We start from the raw sequence: 19,374 nt of genomic DNA on the forward strand, positions 1-19,374 counted from the left end.
TTATGTGCCTGCTTTCTGGGGCCGACCGATGATGAAACCTGAGCCAGTGATGTTTGACTGGTTGTTGATTAGCATCTCAAACGGGAATGCGCTATAGCGCTTTGATCGAGAGTACATGATTCCCCTCTCTGGTGAGCTCATACGGGACTGCCTGCTATTTTTTGGTTGATCTTGACTGGATGAAGGGGTGGGATGGCCGTGCCTGTATTTGAACCCGGGACTTTCATATCATCACAATGAACGATTTTGGTTCTAGCCTCAAGAGTCAATGCTTAGAATGTCAGCGTCATGCGTGTAGAGCGACCGCCCTCAATTAAGATTTTGTCACAAACCCACTCTTAATTTTGCCACGCACCTTGTCGCACATTTCACTACATAACAAGTAAACAGATGAGGTGCTGCCCGCTGTGGTTAAAAGTTCCTGCATTAAGCTCCGGCGGCATGTGGTGATGCAGTCGGCCACTGCCGCACATTTCAAATACTGTTCCATTGGACTTGATGGCAAGGTAAACGTTCCTAGAGAACAGACTGCATTACAAGTCCTTTGGTAACCGTAAACAGGAGTTGATGGATCCTTTAGTAGGCTCAATATCCTGTGATTCTGGGTAAATTACCTAATCTCCCGAGCATACCAAAAAAAAAAACCGAATGTATCCTTGTGTTACATAATTGGTGCTCGTGTAAAGTGTTCCATTACATTCGATTTCACGCTATATAAAAGTGCAACAAAAAAAACAAACCTACAGCAGGAGCCATCGTATTCGACCAGCCCTTTTCCAAGTGCCTCTCGTGGCTCCAAGGCTATGGTGTGTCTGACAGGTAGAGAGCGATGGGTGGCCGATCGCAGCGTTTTCTCCGCATGCCAGCCTCTTGCAAGGTGTCGTCAGGGTTAATGTTTCTATGGTGCATTTTTTTTTCAGAAAGGGATTCCACTCGGGGCAGGCGGGGTAGGCGAGCCGTGCAGCGGCTTTCTTATTCAGCGTAAAAGGCGCGTGTGCACTCCCTGGCATTCCAAGGTCCATGTGTACTGTCCCGCAGTCCCGCATCTGCGAGAGGGTGGGGTTACACCCGAGGTGCCTGGGGGCTTCACTGGGTGGGCATGCGTAGAATCCAATATCTTAACGGAGTACGACTGTGCCAGGGGAAGCGTGTGCAACCCCTAGCTCTAGTGAGAAACAGATGCAAACATAGATAAAAATGAGGAAGTCGCAGTACTATTTCTGTGTGGGTGGGAGTGCATAGGCAGTTTAAGAGAGATTACTAACTGCAAACTGATACGTATTGTAGCGATAGGAGTTTACATTGTCAAGCTGCGGGCGGGGGAGAGCTCCTGGCAAATGGCCTCGCAATGCTGGCAAATGGCCAGAGGGAAGCCGGATGGGGGCGGGAGAGCCTGGTGGGGGGGCGGGAATGCGAGCGATGGGGAGGAGAAGTGTGGCAGGCGGATTAGGGAGATGCGCGTGCTTGTGTGGTCACGTGACCCGCTTTTGTGGTCACGTGACTCACATGCACTGTGAAAAAACTGCTGTGGTTTGACGAGTCGATGGAGCACTTGAATTCTCGCCTATTACATTCACAAGCTAATGATAATAGGCGAAACCTAAAAATGCCTTGCCCCCTCAAGAGAACACAGCATTTTAGTTATGTTGTGTAAAGGGTAATGATCAAAGTCTTAAAAAGAGTCTCCTTCGGGTAGATATCACACACAGCACATCATTTCATCCCATACAACCTTTATACACCAGTAAGTTGAAAAAGAGCAACGAGGAAATGTAATCAAACAAATAAACAAAGATAAAAATATACAAATTTATTCAAAATCCATTAAAACCAAATAGGGCACAGTATAAAATATATTATATCAGATTCTTGTATACCCTCTCTAATACATATAGTAATGTTAAAAAACCAGAGAAAATGTCTAGTTACACCATATAGCAACAAAAGGTTAAAAACAAACTGCAAAATAATACACAATTGGGAACACTAGAAGGAAAAGTAATCCCTATTAATAGAGAAACACTACATAAGTCAGGCACAGATCATTGTAGTCACTATAATTCTTGTTCCAACTATTTTTTTCAGTGCAATTGTCTCCTGAGACTTTATGTAATTTCCTCTTCTAAAAGCATTGACGCGTTTTGGTGGGCACTTAACATATAGCCATCACCTTCTTCAGGAAAACAACAAAATATATTCCCAATAACAATATGAAAATCTGAAACAATTTTTAAAAAACATTTCATCACAAAATTCAAAAATACATAGCCTCGTTGTTCAAAGAAAATTTTCAAAGCACTGGTGATAAGGTAAGGAATCATATCCATAGAGACATTACATCCATCATAAACATACACCCATGCACCCTACAAAACCAGTAAGCATGGAACAGTGTCCTCTAATGACCAAAGGGACTTGACTCCTCCATGATAGTCTCTATAGCCATTATTGCTGCATCACACATGGTCTCTAGCTATTAAGCGAGTCTCACTTATTCATCATAGATCACACACAATCTCTTCATACTCTACAGAAGAATCAGATAGGCCTCAACAGTCCGATTGCAATAAACAAAATAAAGAAATATGAGGAGAGGACGCCTACCACACCGATATATTGTTAGTCCCAGCAAATCTTTCAATCTCCTTTTAAAGGTCTTATTAAAGTCCCTGAAGATCCAGGGCACAAGCAGCTGGAGACCATGTGTCATGCAGCAATGATGGCTATGGAGACTATCATGGAGTATGCGTTGTTTATACAGTCCCACCTGGGTGGGCTTTGTGGCGTTGTGTTACAGAGTGGCCCTTGTTTGCGTTGTTTCCCGGGTTGTTCGCGTAGTTGTTGCCACTGGTATTGTTGTTACTTGCGTTGTTATTGTTGTTTGCGAGCTCCTCGGCAATAGCCATAAATTCTAGGTAATTATTAGTATTATTCCTTTCTCGGGTAAGTGTTATAAAGTGTTGTATTCTGTGGGGCCTGAGAGGGGATGAGGTAAGTATGCCCTGGTGATTGGCAGAATTATCAGGTCCTTATATCTTGGCGTCGTGACTCACAGGATCGAAGAGGTGGATTATAGGGGAAAAGAGGAAATTATGTTTTCTAGGAAAACAAAGGTTGACTCCGTATGGAGTGCTGGCTCATGAATAAGCTAATAAGCTAATACTGCTGGTTTGAGTGAAAACTGGAATGTGTGTTTGTTTGAAGCCAAACCGGCTCAAGTGGTTTCATGTTTGCAGAAAGTGCCGGTAACGAGAGGAGAGGAGAAGAGCTTCCTATATTAGGACGGAGAGGATGGGTTTTGCTAAATGCTTACAGAATAGTACATGAGAAATATGGGAAGTTACAGCGTGAGTGTAAAGAATTGGAAGAACAGTATGTTGAAGCAAAGAATGCCACTATGTTAACATGTCAAAATAAATTACTGTTGGACAAGATAGAGACTTATCAGACCGTAGTGTTTGCGTATTGCAAAATATAAGTACAGGAACTAGCGAGGGAGAGTCAGCAAAAGGAAGGTACACTTAGTCATCGCAAAAATAGGGCTTGACTGGGACCCTGAGAAGTGGGATGGAAATATTTGGGATTCTTCAAAGTTTTCAGGTTCGGGGGAGGAAGAGAGCCGAAAGACAGAGCCGATTAAGACTGAGACTGAGAACAAATCAGAAGACCGTAGAGAGGTGCATGCACAGCGGATACATCGGAGAAAGTTGCAGGGTGGTCAACAACATCCTCAGGGAATAGCTTTAGATAGCTTGGAGGATTTTACACAACAAGAAATTAATGACATTTTGGACAAGTTTCGGCAGAGACCTGGTGAGAATTTGCTTACTTGGATAGTACGGATTTATGATTTGGGTGCGGCAGGCGTAATGTTAGACCGCAGAGACGCCTTAAAATGTTGTACGATAAGCACAGACCCGACAATTCAGTAACATTTTAGAAATTATGGGCTTGACGATCAGATTAGCCTATTACAATTGGCTGTGGCCGGATGCAGTCATAAATACCCGACTGAATCAGATTGGCCAGTGAATGAAAAGCCATGGTACACATTGAGAGATGCGCCACAGAGATTAAAGGAAGAGGTAATGAAAACCTCTATTTTCCTAGACACTGCTCACAGATTAATGGAGGGACTACTTAAAACTTCGGTACGGAATGAGATCATCCGTACTGCTCCTCCTGCTTATAAGCCGGTAATGATGAAACTGTTAATAAATCAGACAGGAAACACATTAGCTCAAGTGATTGAAGCAGTTCGTGAGTTGGGCGAACTGGAAGAATGGATGGAAACAGAAAGACCATCTAGATCTGAGGTCCGTACAGACAATAACAGGTTGACTAGATGAGATTTATTCACAGCCCTAATGAAAGACAGGGTGAGGAAAGACGAAATAGATGGGGAACCTACTCCGAAGTTATGGAATATATATCGAAAAAGAGGTTTGGATAGAAAAGAAGGGAGCAGGAGAGTTAATAAACAAGATCATGAACAGATATATTCAGGGGGAAGTGATGACGAATTACACAGGAGAAGAAGGGAAGAATCCCCAGTATATAGACCACGATATGGGAGGGAAGAATCCTCAGAACACAGGGCCAGAAACGAGAGAGGTAGATCTCCTGAACCAAGAATGAGAAACGAGAGAGGTAAATCCCCAAAACGTAGAATGAGAAATGAGAGAGGCAGATCTCCCGATCGAGGATCACAGAGTGTCAGGAATATGAGAAATTCATATTACGAAGAGAGAGTGTATGAGGAAGATATACTTCCTAAACGCCACAAAAGTTTATATCCTGATTTGTCCTGGCTGCAGGACAGGAACAAAAAGGACTAGTAAATAGGTCAAGCTCCGGTTCAGAATTGGGCTCGTAAAGATCACAGACCCTATGTAGACATAGAGATTTTCTGGAGACGTCGTAACATGGAACGAGTCCGAGCCCTAGTTGATACAGGAGCGGAGGCCACTTTGATATATGGAAGTCCAAAGAAATTTAGAGGACAGTATTTTACAATTACAGGATTAGGTGGTAAAGAGACCCCTGCAGTACAAACTAATCCCCAATTAAAGATCGGACAAATACCAAGAAAAGAATACAGTGTACTTGTTGTGCCCCTTTCTGAATATATTATTGGAAGTGACATTTTAAAAGGAATGACGATGGATATTACCACTTTGGAACGAAACGCTATATTTCAGCTAATACTGTGAGAGTAGGTCGCTTGAAAATTCCTCCTGTAAAGGTGCCTCAGGCGACTAAGGTAATCTCAATGAAACAGTACAGAATTCCAGGTGGGCATGATGAGATCAGTGTTACTATCCAAGACGTGATGGATGCCGGGGTTGTGGCTGTGATTACTTCTGCATGGAAGAATCCCGCGTGGCCGGTGCGCAAAAGTCGATAACTCATGACAGTTGATTATCGTGAATTGAACAAGCATACACCGTCTTTGACTGTTGCTGTCCCTGACACTGTTACTTTAATTGAGAGAATTCAGAAACATCCAGGGACTTGGTACCCAACTATTGATATTGCCAATGCTTTCTTTTCCCTTGTTATAGCTCCTGAATGTCAGGAACAATTCAGTTTTTCATGGGGTGGCAGACAAATGACATTTCCAAGTTCGCCACAAGGTTATTTACACAGTCCGACATTATGTCACCAGCTGATGGCAGAACATTTAGATGAGGTACCGGTAATTTCTGGTGTACAAATTTGTCATTATATTGATGATATACTGATACAAGGTGAAACACAGGAACAAGTTCAGACACAATTAGACCAAATTGTAACTCATTTACAAGGCAAAGGATGGGAAATTAATCCGGATTACAAGGTCCCGCACAGAGTGTGAAATTTCGAGGTATTCAGTGGCACCAGGGAAATCGAGAAGTGATTCCAGAGGTGAGACAGAAGATTAAAGAGTTTGCAATACCCCGAAACAGGAAAGAGACTCAGAGCTTTATCGGCTTGTTTGGGATTTGGAGACAACACATTCCCCATTTGAGTCAGATTCTGGCCTCTTTGTACAAAATTACTAGGAAGAAAAACAAGTTTGAGTGGGGTGAGCCACAGCAGACTGCATTTGAGTTGGCGAAAGAGGCTATTCAGCATGCTATAGATTTGTGGCCAGTACGTGATGGCGATGTCGATTTGAATGTGACTGTACAAAGTTCATAAGCAAATTGGAGTTTATGGCAAAAACAAGGTAAGACAAAAGTACCCCTAGGATTCTGGACTACGAAATTGCCTGACGCCGGTGAGCGTTATACACCTTTTGAGAAACAGTTACTTGCATGTTATTGGGCTTTAGTAGACACTGAACAATTAACTTTGGGACACAATGTTAATCTGAGACCTGAGATTCCAATCATGAAATGGGTAGTGAGCTCTCCTAAAACTCATAGAATTGGACATGCAGAGGAAGCCAGTGTGATTAGGTGGAAGAGATAGGGCTCAAGTGGGTCTTAAGGGCACCGCAATGTTGCATGAGCAGGTGGCGCAGGTGCCAATAGAGCAGACTGATGTGGAGCACAAGGAACCTATAGTACAGGAATGGCCTGTTAGGTGGGGGAAGCCGTTTAGCGACCTCTCCATGGAGGAGAGGAAGCATGCATGGTTTACGGAGGGTTCAGCCAGGTATGTTGGAGCAAAGAGACAATGGAAGGCGGTATCCGATAACCCCACTACCCAGAAACTGTTGAGTACAACTGGTGAAGGAAAGAGTAGTAAGTTAGCTGAACTTTAAGCTGTTTATCAGGCTTTGAAACAAGAATTACCGGGAGTTTGTCATATTTACACTGATTCCTGGTCGACTGCTAATGGATTGGTGACTTGGCTTCCCACATGGCATGCCCACAACTGATTAATTAACACTAAGGAGTTATGGGGAAAAGAATTGTGGAATGAAATGTGGGATATGCTTCCTCAGAGTACTGTAACTGTTTTTCATGTTGATGCACACTCTGTTGTTGATTAATTTGATTGATTGTTTAACCTCATTGCAGATGAAAATGCTAAGATCTCTGTGGCAGAGGTGGAAACGCAGGATTCTAACTTGGTTAGATTGGCAAGATGGGCCGACCAAAAGTGTGGGCCCTTCGGAGAAAAGACAACTAGCACGTGGGCAACAGATATAGGGATACATCTCCCCCGTGATTTACTTAAAACAGTAATTTTGCAATGACCTATTTGCCAACATTCCCGACAACGTGAGGTACCACAGATAGTGAGAGGTCAATTGCACCAAGGTAAGTTACCAGCACAGATTTGGCAGCTAGATTACATAGGTCCGTTGCCAACATGTAGAGGTTGTTAATACATATGTACAGTGGTTGATACAGATTGGATTAGCGCAGGAGAACGTTGCCTCGCTGATGCTCCTGGTAAAAATTGCCGAATTTTTAAACCGAAGCCGAAAGTTGATTTTAATAACTTTTAACTGTAATTTGTACTGTCAGAAGCGGTAAACTGGCCGATTTTTAAAAAAACATAAGCTGAAAGCTGATCTCAAAAACTTTAACTGTATCTTGCACTGGCAGAAGTTTGTGGGGCACTTTAAAAAACTTTGGAAATACCTCTTTGCCGCCTCCCCGTTCCACCTCCGACGCTAGGCCGGATTGATGTGGAGGGAGGTCGGCATTCTACCCCGCACACACCGGAAGTGACTAGACTTCCGGTGCTCATGCATCACAGGTCATACGGTGACGATAAGAGAACATGCCCCCCAGGACGCGCAGCAGACGCGCGCAGCGGGCGCACCGGCGGTGCGCCGAAGGTGCGCCAAAGGTAAGCCCGACTGCGCCCGTCCACGACCGGGCCCGGGGCTACCCCCCCTGGTCAAACCATACAATATACTAGGAAATTATTATCTGGGATAAACTCCAATCCAAATATATGCATACACCCATTGACTAGGACGCACCGGGTAGGACCATGGAGTTGTAAACTATGCAGGGAATGTTTCGGACCCTGTACTGTCTCCCAGAGAAACAGCCGGCCGGAAGTCCTGAGATGCGGGCTCATTAATGTTAGTTCAATGAGCAAACATGCCCTGAACATCTTTGACCTCATAACCAAAATGGACCTAGACTGTCTTTTCATGACAGAGACATGGCTGACGCCCAATAGTAACCCAGATGTCACAAACACTCTTCCGCCCGGTTACCTTATTTCTAGAGAGGATATATCAATTCGGAGGGGGGAGGTATAGCCATTGCCTATCGTGATACTTTAAATTGTCAAACGTTTGCGATCCCAGACCTCAAAGGGGCTGAAAACATGGGTTTCGCTATAAAGGTGCATGATTCCTTTACCTTTACGGGATCGCTAATATACCGTCCGCCAGGGACACGCACAGTTTTCTTAGAGAGCATTGGGGCAGCCGTTAGTAACCTAGCTCTCAAATCCTCAAACTTTACACTCCTAGGAGATGTCAACGTACATTTAGACTCCCCTATAGATCGAGTGGCAATATGTTTTAGGGATACAATGAATGTTCTAGGTCTAACTCAGGCTACAACAAATACCACACACAAGGCGGGACATATCCTTGATTGCATCTGTTCAAATCTAGAGACACTCAGGGTTAAGACACCCCAGGTATTAACCTAGACAGACCACAGCTTCATTCCATTTGACCTCCCAGTAATGACTGCCAAGTCGTTAAACAGCTCAGATAAGACATCTGGACCAGGGAGAACCCTGTTGGAAAAACTTGATAGGGCAGGAGGAGTTTTTAACTATAGCAGCAGGAAATAGACCCACCCCCACAGGAGATCAGACTAGGGACAGCCAAATCCCCTGGGAGTGGATAAATACACTAAGTTCAGGAAGCAGCCATGCTGCTCCTAGGTTAGGCACCAGAAAGAAGCAGAAGCCCTCTGTCCCTTGGTTCTCATTAGCTCTAAAAGAAGAACAAAGGAAGGTTAGGGCTGTAGAGCGGAAATGGCGTATGTACTATGGAGAAATGGATCAGAACAACTATAAAGCCGCACGCCGCCGATATCATGGGCTAATGAAAATAGCAAAAAAGGATCACTATACTGAGGCTATAACCAAAAGCAATAACAAACAGAAGGAACTTTTTAAAATAGTTAATACCTTTATTAACCCTAAAACCATGCAGAAAGATATTCCTCCCTCCCAGAACTCATGTAACACCATAGCAGATTTCTTTGAGGAAAAAATTCAAAAACTCACAAAGGGCTTTCTCCATCCACTGACTCATAAGGAGCCAGCAAATAGAGCCGCCATAACAACTAGTGCCCTCTTGTCCTTTTTTGACCCGGTTAGCCTAGAGGAATCCCGGGGTGAAATTTTAATGATTCAATCAGGTTCCCCTTTTGATCCCTGCCCTCCTTATGTTCTTCACTCAATGGTGGATATTGCCAACCCCATCATAAATAGCATTATCAAGTCCTCACTCAATCTCGGCCTAGTCCCTGAAGGATGGAAACTTGCAGCAGTGAAGCCCTTGCAGAAAAAACAATTACCTGACCCAACAACTCTGACTAATCTGCGACCCATCTCCCTGCTCCCAGCCCTCTGCAAACTAACAGAGAAATCCGTGAATATGCAGCTCACTCCCTTCCTGAAAGCCAATAACACATGGCACCCCAATCAAGCAGGTTTTAGGTCTCAACATTCGACGGAATCAGCCCTGATTTTCACCTCTGAAACTCTAAGGGCTGCAATGGATCAGGGAAAGAAGGCGGTCTTGGTGCTTTTAGACCTGTCCGCGGCGTTCGATACGGTCTCACATGCCATCCTGGTGGACCGTCTAGCCGCAGCAGGGATAGCTGGAAACGTGTTGGGCTGGCTAAAAAGCTTTTTAGCAAACAGGCGACAAGTCGTCACCTTAGGTCAGTTTAGATCTGAAGAAAAACAGCTCACCTCGGGAGTGCCTCAGGGCTCCTGTCTGAGCCCGGCACTCTTTAATGTATATATGGCCCCCCTGTTTGCTCTCATATCATCCTTTAACATTAACACCATTTCGTATGCGGATGATACGCAGCTCATCCTTGTGATGGAGGACGACACCGGTGAGGCTGAAAGGAAGCTCAAAAACTGCCTTAAATCTACATTCCAATGGATGAGCGCGAATCATCTCAAAGGCAATTCAGGGAAAACAGAGATCGTGCCATATGGAAAGGGGAATCTGTTCAACCCCTCATTATGGTGGCCGGAGGACGCTACCGTCCCTCCAAACACTATTCTGTCAGCCCGAAATCTAGGGATAAGATTTGATTCCACTCTGACTTTTAAAAATCAAGTAGTGGCGGTGGCAGGAACATGTTTCGGCATCATAAAAGGGCTCAGAAAAGTCTTCGACCTTATACCACTCCCGGCACGGAAAATGGCTGCAGTTGCACTTATAACATCACACCTTGACTACTGCAACTGCCTATATGCAGGGACAAATAATATGGTCTGCCACAAACTGCAAATGGTTCTACATGCAGCGGCAAGACTGTTGCTAGGGTGGAACAGAAGAACCTCAGCTACAGCAGCAATGGATATATTACATTGGCTGCCGATCCATAAACGGATCCTTTTCAAAGTCCTCCTGATCACCTTTAGGGCCTTCCATGGAAAAGGACCCAGCTATATTCAGAGTATGTTTAGACACTACACCCCCTCGCGAAATCTGAGATCTCAAAAAGCTAACGTCCTTACCATCCCTAAATTCCGACTGAAAACAAAAGGAGGAAAGGCCTTGGGAGTCTTGGGTTCCAAAGCCTGGAACTTCCTCCCGCCGTCCCTCCATCAAATTGGACCAGAAACAGATTCAAGAAAGACCTTAAAAACATGGATTTACAACCTATCCGACACCACGTGCAAAAGTCTAATTTGATTACGCAGATCCTCTCTCACCATCAGCTAGACTCCTCACTTTCCGCCTATCCCTTCTAAAGCGCCAAAATGCTCCCTGGAGTGAAGGCCGCGCTATATAAGAACGTTTTACATTACAATTTATGGATGTTTGGTCGCATCTCCCTTCAAACGCGCTACTCAGGTAAATACACTGAAAACTTTGGATTTGATTGCTCTTTATTATGGGGTGCCTTTACAAATTCAATCGGACAATGCTACACATTTTAAAGGAAGGATGGTACAGGAATATTGTGCTCAGCGCAATATCGAATGGGTCTTTCATATTCCCTGTTACCCACAGGCTTCAGGCCTCATTGAGAGGATGAATGGTTCTTTGCACAATTGGAGAGTTCACCTGAATGATGCTTTACAGATTCTTAACAATAGACCTGTATATAATTCTGAGACACCTATTATGCGAATGTTGTCCCCTTCTGTGAATGTTCAACCCCATACAGCAGTGCCTACCATTGTTTATTGGGAAATTACTCCTGGGGCCTTGGCTTCACACAGCGCGACTCCTGATTCTGTTCGTCTTGACCTTTGCACTTTGAAATCTCTTGTATTAAAGAAAAGAGACATTGTCCTTATCAAAACTGGAATTGGTGTCCCAATACCAACGGGACACTTTGGTCTGATCGCTCCACGCTCTGGACTAGCGCTGAAAGACATCCAGGTGCTGGGCGGTGTGATCGATTCTGATTATCAAGGTGAAATTAAAATAATTTTGTTGAACAGTGGCGATCTAGATTTGACAGTTCAACCTGGTGATTGAGTAGCCCAGTTGGTTATAGTGCCAGTTCTTGGAGGGGTGGTGAGAAAAGGGACTGCCCCAACCCTCCTAACTGTACGTGGAGAAGGAGGTTTTGGCTCAAATGATAAAAACCCAGGAGCTGGAGTGTGGGTGCAGTCGCCTAATAATCCACCTGAACCAGCTGAAATAATAGCCACGGGCAGTGAGAACACCATTTTGATTATGAAACCTGGACAGGAAAAGTAACAGTATGTTCCCACTGACAAATTTTACCTTCGAGAATGAATAATGCCTGTTTTTGACCTGTTTTCTTTAGATCATTGGATGGATTGTCGCTGCGGGATGTGTCTTCGCTGGACTCCTTTCGGCATGGTGCATTTGGGCCGTGGAGGATCAACAGCGAGACGATCATCAGAGAACGCAGGATGGATTCGACACTTTCTGATACAACGAACATCTGGGAAAATTTGGCTCACACGCTTCTTCGGAGCTTCCTTTTCTGTATGACGAATAAGAAAAGTGGCCGTTATATCTTGTCGACGTGCCTTGTTTCAGTTCCAACTCCGACAATAGTCCTACTTCGGACTTTCAACGTTACAGACATTGATAACAATGATGATATTTACATGGTAAAGAGTCGGCTGTCCGAATATGACTATTGTGCCTCTTGCACAGTGTTACCTGATCTTGACCCGCCACAACCTTTTACAATTACCACTTATAACATTACGGAAGGTGACAGTTGCTTTGAATTTATGTGCAATCCACTGCAAATCTGCAAATGAATTCCATCTAAATTGGAGAATGTTTCCATGCTTTCCCGACATATACAGATTTTGTGTTTTAATCGTAAACCCCATATGTGCCTTTCAGTTCGTAACTCTACGTCCTGTAAAACGACGATTCTTTCCGTTAGCTATTATAGACATGTTCTATTACCAAATAGTTGGTTGTTTTCTTGCGGGAATTTATCTCGGTCCTTTATTCCTGCGGACATTTCCGGTGGACCTTGCGCCTTAGCCAGATTCAACCTGGCTATGTTTCCCTTGTTACCTTCTATGCAAATTTGGATGGACATTATGAATCCGATTTGCATTTATTATCTAAAACTGAGTATGTCAGCCTGGCTGCTTCAATTGTGGGACTCCCGGCACTTTCCATTTACAATTCCAGGGCTATTAGTAAATTAGCGTGACTCATGGTCAAATCCATTAACCACACTTCAACTGCCTTATAAGAATTTTTATTAGATGCACAGGGTGAACGCCAGGCTTTTTTTTCAGAATAGAGCTGCCATTGATTATCTTCTTTCGAAGCATGATCATGGGCGCTATGATTTTGAGGACCTTTGTTGTTTTAGTTTGTCAGACCATTCGAAATCTAGCAATTCCCACATTAATGCTCGGCATAATTTGTCCATGGAAGTTCGTCAAAATTTGAATCAAGGGTGGTTTGATTGGCTTTTTGGGTGGTTACCTAATTTTAATTTTCTACGTTCTATCTTGGGTGGTGTGCTCTTGGTGATTTCTTTTCTTATTTCTATATGTTGTTGTATCCAATGTGTACCGAATTTTTTGAATATGTTTCGACCTGGTACCCTATCTATGTCTGTTAGTTATAGTTCATATTATTCTAGTAATTATTTGTGTTCTGTTTAATGTTTATATACATTTGCTGGAATTGGACCATGGTCATGGGTGGATAATTGGCTCGGTTATGACCATTGCCCACTACCATCTCAGTATATTTTGTTCTAATATAGTGCTAAGTACGTTCGCATAATATAGATTAGCTGTAAATAGGACTCGCTAATGTTCTTTCTATGCCTGACTATATCTTGCTTAAAGGCGGGGCTTACCTATTGGCTTTTGCATACTCTGATGACATCTTGTATATTAATTCGGGCTCTTTGCGGGAATCGTGGCCTATGCTTGAGCGTCTCAATTTTCTAAGCTATCGCCATCTTCTCAGCCTTTCTGGGTGTGGAGTCATGTTTTACTTCTCACTTGTTTTTCGCACTTCGTATACTAGTAGGACCCGGTTTACATCGGAGGAATGTGCTCACTCTGCCTCGAAGTCATAACAGGCGCCTAGCTAGCTGAAGCTGTGACCTTAGTGCCGGGTGGTATAGGAATCTGATGAGAACAGGGGGTGAGGCTTGCTAGAAGCTTTGACCAACGTTTCCACTTGTACTTAAGGGGGAGTTCGGTTCTGGATCTCTGGTAGTTCATCACAGTTCAGACGTGTAGCAGTGACGGTGGAGCAGAGAATCCTGATTCGACTGGAGAAACGTACTCCCCTCCGGCAAAGTGGAAGCGGGATGTGTAGAAACTTGGCGAGGTGTTAAACTAACTCTTATTTCCTAACTGTTCTTATCTAACTATCGTCTCCTATTTTCAGGTTATGTAAGGATTTACATATGAGCTCTACATATGTGTGTTTTTTATTGCATTAGCAATTGCTTAGTGATTGATGCGAAGAAGGTCTATCGAGACATAGTAGTGATTTCTTTCTTTTGTCCTTCTATCATTGTGTAATAAAGAAACCCCAGCATGAATACCATTATTCGCCTGTATTCCTGGGGATGGGAGGTCGGGCCTTTTTGGTTCAAGTGCTGTAGCATCGGAAGGATGGTAAGTTTCCCTTCTTGCAGGTAGTTGTTGAAGGTTGGGCTCCGTTCTTATCCAGGGAAACCAAAACCGGTAAGTAATCCACCCTGAGGCATTGTTAGGAGGGGTATGCGTTGTTTATACAGTCCCACCTGGGTGGGCTTTGTTGCGTTGTTTTACCGAGTGGCCCTTGTTTGCGTTGTTTCCCGGGTTGTTCGCGTTGTTGTTGCCACTGGTATTGTTGTTACTTGCGTTGTTATTTTTGTATGCGAGCTCCTCTGCAATAGCCATATATTCTAGGTAATTATTAGTATTATTCCTTTCTCGGGTAAGTGTTATAAAGTGTTGTATTCTTTTGGGTCCTGAGAGGAGATGAGGTAAGTATGCCCTGGTGATTGGCAGAATTATCAGGTCATTACAATGCCCTAGGTACATAGTATACTGTATACTAGGGACTTACAAGGGAACCCCAGAATCCAACCTGAAGTGCACCTAAAGTACATGCAATCAGTTTATAAAAGAAAGCAGCTAGACTGGGGCCTGGATAGCAGGATCCCAGCCAGACTAAGTCGAAAACAGTGAAGCATCAGCAAAAAATGGGGGTAACTATAAGAAGCAGATCCTACTCTCCTGCACTCTTGACTTTTGGCTATGGTCAGCACTTCTTGAAGCGACGGCGTGTCTTTTTGCCACAGGGCATCTCTTGTTTTGCCGAGGGTGCCTCCCAAGAAGAACTGATCTCTTAAGCGCTCCTCTAACCTGCACCACAATTGCACATGGAAGCCAATTTGCACGAGGTAGTCATGGACTGTTAGACCGACTCATCCTGCCTTTGCATCCTTCTCCCAAATTGATATCGTTCAAGGACAGTACTCACTTCGGGGAGGTAGTGCAAGTCCAACTTTTTGAAGCAGATCTCATATTCATTAAGAGTGTCTGAGTCACTATCAGAAAGTTCAGGAAGGTGTTCAAAGAATTCTTGTCCCTCAGAGCCCAAACAATGCATTAAAAATTAGGCTTTCCTCTCTGCGCTTAAGGAAGTGCCACAGACACAAGCATAATGTGTGAAAACCTTCTTCCACTTCAGCCATGAGAGAGAAGGAACTCCTGGAGATGTCAACAAGAAGGGAGGTGCAGTGACATTTTGTATGATGTACGTACTAAGTTTTGACCTAGTTACTACTTAAGGGTGAACTTCAGTGATCTGCTTACAGTGCGCAATATCCACAAACCTTATAAGCTGTGCGTATCAGCGAAACTGAATGAAACTTCAGCAATTCAAATTTAGGCCAATGCGTGCAGTCCCAGAAACTTTATTTGCTGTGCGCATCAGTGGAACCATCAGCCCGATTACTGATGGCACATATTTATACAGGGAGGAGTCACTTTAGTCTGGTGCTCAATTACATGTGTAGATGTGAGTCTGGTGGTGCCTGATAACGGAAAGGCACAAATTTGTTTACATACAATTTCATATATGTCTGATTTATTATTCCTATTACAGCGCCTTCTACCTTGAGAAGGCCCGTCCTAGACCAGTGTGTGGACGAAACCCATGCCGACAAATCAAAAACAAAGGGATTGGGACATGGTCTAGGGACACTAACAACAAATCCTACCCTGGAGAATTGCAGCAAATTAAAGTAAATTTTAAAAACACTAATAAAGAACTACATATAAAGGTTTGAGGCCGCCACAATTAATGCCCTAGACCCTATTGCACTATTGGGTATTTAAGAGGGTAAGATCCAGGAGAGGGCAGCGCCCGCCCCTTGGTACTCAGATAGTCTCAAAAGAAAGAAGGCCTCCTGTAGGTCCAAAGAGAGAAAATGGAGGAAATCCAGGTTGGAGCAGTATAAAACTCTCTATTGAGCTTACTTAAATAGCTGTAATTCAGCTAGGAGATCCTACCTAGGCACCCGCATCATGGAAGCTAAAAACTCATCTCAGGAGCTTTTCACTATTTTAAAGGAGTTCACGAATCCCATGGTCCAACAATCCGATCCCACCACCTACTCAGGCCCTATGTGAGAGCATATGGAGCCACTTTACCAATAACATTGACGTGATTTATCGTGCTTTTGGCCTGGAGGAGGGCGTTCATGGCATTGCACCCCTTCAGGAAGACCGAAGCTCTTCGAGCTTAGAATTCTTTTCTAGTGTCACAGGTGAAGAAGTTAGTTCCTTACTAACACTAGTGAAATCATTGGAACTCCTCCCGACGCCTTCACATGTCAGCCCCCACCCACCCATGTGGCCTGAGCCTCCTGCACACCCCCAATAATATTGCTGTGTGGAGTTCATTCAAATCCTTTGAAGAAATGACCATACTAAAAATCCTGTCAAACCACTTCAGTGATCCGCTTCCTTCAAATCTCTCCATTGAGATTAAAACCCCTCTTCTCCCACTCTGGATCAAAATAGTAAATGATTCATTAATTCATTTCAGTATAGCAGACTGTCTCAAGTCTAGACAGATAAACGCCATTCTTAGAAAACCCACGGCAGAACACACTGGTCTGAATAACTTCCGCCCTGTCCCCAGCATCGCAACTCTTTCAAAGCTCCTCCCTTAAATCAGCTGCAAGGCTGATTACTGGATTTAGATGTAATAACCACATCACACCTTATTTGAAATCCATAAACTGGCTCCCTTACGAGGCAAGAATTACATTTTCAATTGCCTGCATGACACACAAAGCCACACACTCCAGCACCCGATGTACATTGCACAAACACGCTGTCTTTACTGTTGAAACTGCAGAAATTCAAAAAGAAAACGTACAATCGAGCCTTCTCTGGCATTGCCCCCAGAATCTGGAATTCGCTACCATCTGAAATCCGAATCAACTCTTCACCTGATCTTTAAAAAAGTAAGAGAAAGTGCCACTGATGAACAAATTCCTGCTTTAGCTCCCTTGATCCTGTTGTTGCGATGGTTATTATTGTTTATTATTGCCCGTCTTACCTGTGTCTCTGCGGGCGTCTCCTCCATCGGAGGGAAGGAGCATCACCCCACGTAAATGCCCCCAGAAAAGCCCCAGAGACGAAAAATACCATGGTAATGAAGATAATTAATTACCATTTAATTTTTCATCAACCCGGCCTGACTCAGGAAGGGGTGGGGCCTGGTGAGTGGCAGCCGTGGTGGGCTTCCTGCGCACTAGTTTATAGTGCGCATGTCCCTTTGGCCAGCCATCTTCAGACAAGCAACCTGAAATGAGCACTATAAACCTCTCAACTCAGCCTTCTTAGACAGATGGATTGAGAGCCTGCACACGCCTTTACTGTCCTCGGGAGCGCCGAGAGACGCTGCTCCCTCCAATCCTGGAGCTTCTCTCATGCTGAAAGCACTGCCTGGATTGGTTAGGTGGGGCCCTGGATGTGACGTTGGGATAGAAGAGGCCCGGTATTGAGGACCTACCAGCGCAAGAAGTTGTTTTTTTCAACAATGTATTTAATGTATTAATGTTTTGTATTTATTTTATGCCCCACCCATAAGCCCGCCCCTCCAATCGGTGAACTTGCCAGCCACCACCGGTTTCTCTCACCCTAATCTTTTATGTTGCGCTATTTTGGACGAGTAGGAGTTCTCGCAGCTTGGATATTGCTACTTTCTTTATAGTTCCAGTGATTGCTACTATTGTTAATTATTGTCAGCGTTGCCTCTTTCTCGCTCCCTGATAATTTGTAAAGCGCTCCGATACGCTCTCGAGTCATGTTCGCCTATGTAAATCTTTAAATAAATAAATAAATGACTCCCACATTATGCTGTAGAGCAGCAATTTATTGATTTTGTTTACTTTGTGGTTTTACTTTTCTCAAATATTTTTTTAGCTTTTTTAGTTTGCCAGTATTATCCACTGGAGTGGGAGATCCCCGGCCGGACTAGGAGACTGAGCTGAGCTAGTCTGTTGTGGAGTGGTCACACCTCTAACTTTAACAGCGTGGCCACATTTAATGGAACAATGCTGAGGTGTGCTCATTGTTTACACAAGATGGAGAATGCACCACAACAGTGCACAAAGATAGAATGCCTCCTGCAACACTAACACATGCCCGACAAGTACGCAGTCTCTACACAGCTTTTGCAAAGGCCCACATGCTTAGCACTGCATTTCAAATACACACAAAATCCCATAGGTACAGCTTCACAATGTAGAATAAAATTAATTCATGGAGTGAAACGCACCGGGAAATGATCTAAAGCGTGCTGCGGGCCACCACATGTCTTTACTATTTCTGGCACCAAAGTGTTCCATCTTTAAAAAGGTGCTAGAGTCAACGGGTGATAGGTGAGGTCGCTGGATAGTGGATTGTTACTGCATTGTGTCCGAAGAGCCTATCGTAGCATATGTGCTAACCCCTCAGCAGCTTCTCTTCTATGACCAGGTAGAGCATGTACAGACCGGGAACAGACAGTAATAATACCAATATAGCCCTGGAGTATTTGGAGATAAAGAACTGAGTTGTAGGACAATGGCTTCCAATAACACAGCACTGAACACCCTTTCAGACAATCTTTAATGTTTGTTTGAAGAATAAAGCAATTGGGAAATGTGTGTTAAATGCAGACCATTAACCTTTCGCCAGCTGCAATCAAATATTTATGAGATAATGACATGCAAACATACCTCGATCCTGCATATCCCGGGACTAGACTGTTGGAAAGCGATCAACGGGAAATGAGACAGGTTTGGAGGTGAGCAAAACACTGTAACATTACCTGAAAGAGCACATTCAAAAAAGAGAGTTAGGAGAAGATAGATGGATATTAGGAATGGCAATAGGGACAAACAGGACAAGGAAATAAACTCAACATTCTGAATTTTTACAGAGCAAAAAACGTTAAAAAAATTTAAATGTTATAAAAAACTGAAAAATAACACCACAATTTAGAACTCCTAGAAACTAAAAACAGAAAAGCCTCTGCACCTTGTTTTAAATGTGCATTATCAGAGAAGAGGACTAATTATGAGATTGAGGTCTAGTGTGCCATGATGGTGCACCAGGTGCAGTTTTCTGTACTCATGCAATCCAAAGGGCTCTGTGAAGTACATATTTTTTGTAACTGCGTTTAACGTGGATCAGTCAATCAATTAATCAATATTTTGTCAAGCGCACTACATGCCC

Source organism: Lissotriton vulgaris, chromosome 2_2, assembly GCF_964263255.1.
Source record: "Lissotriton vulgaris chromosome 2_2, aLisVul1.2, whole genome shotgun sequence".
In the NCBI taxonomy this organism is placed as follows: domain Eukaryota; kingdom Metazoa; phylum Chordata; class Amphibia; order Caudata; family Salamandridae; genus Lissotriton; species Lissotriton vulgaris.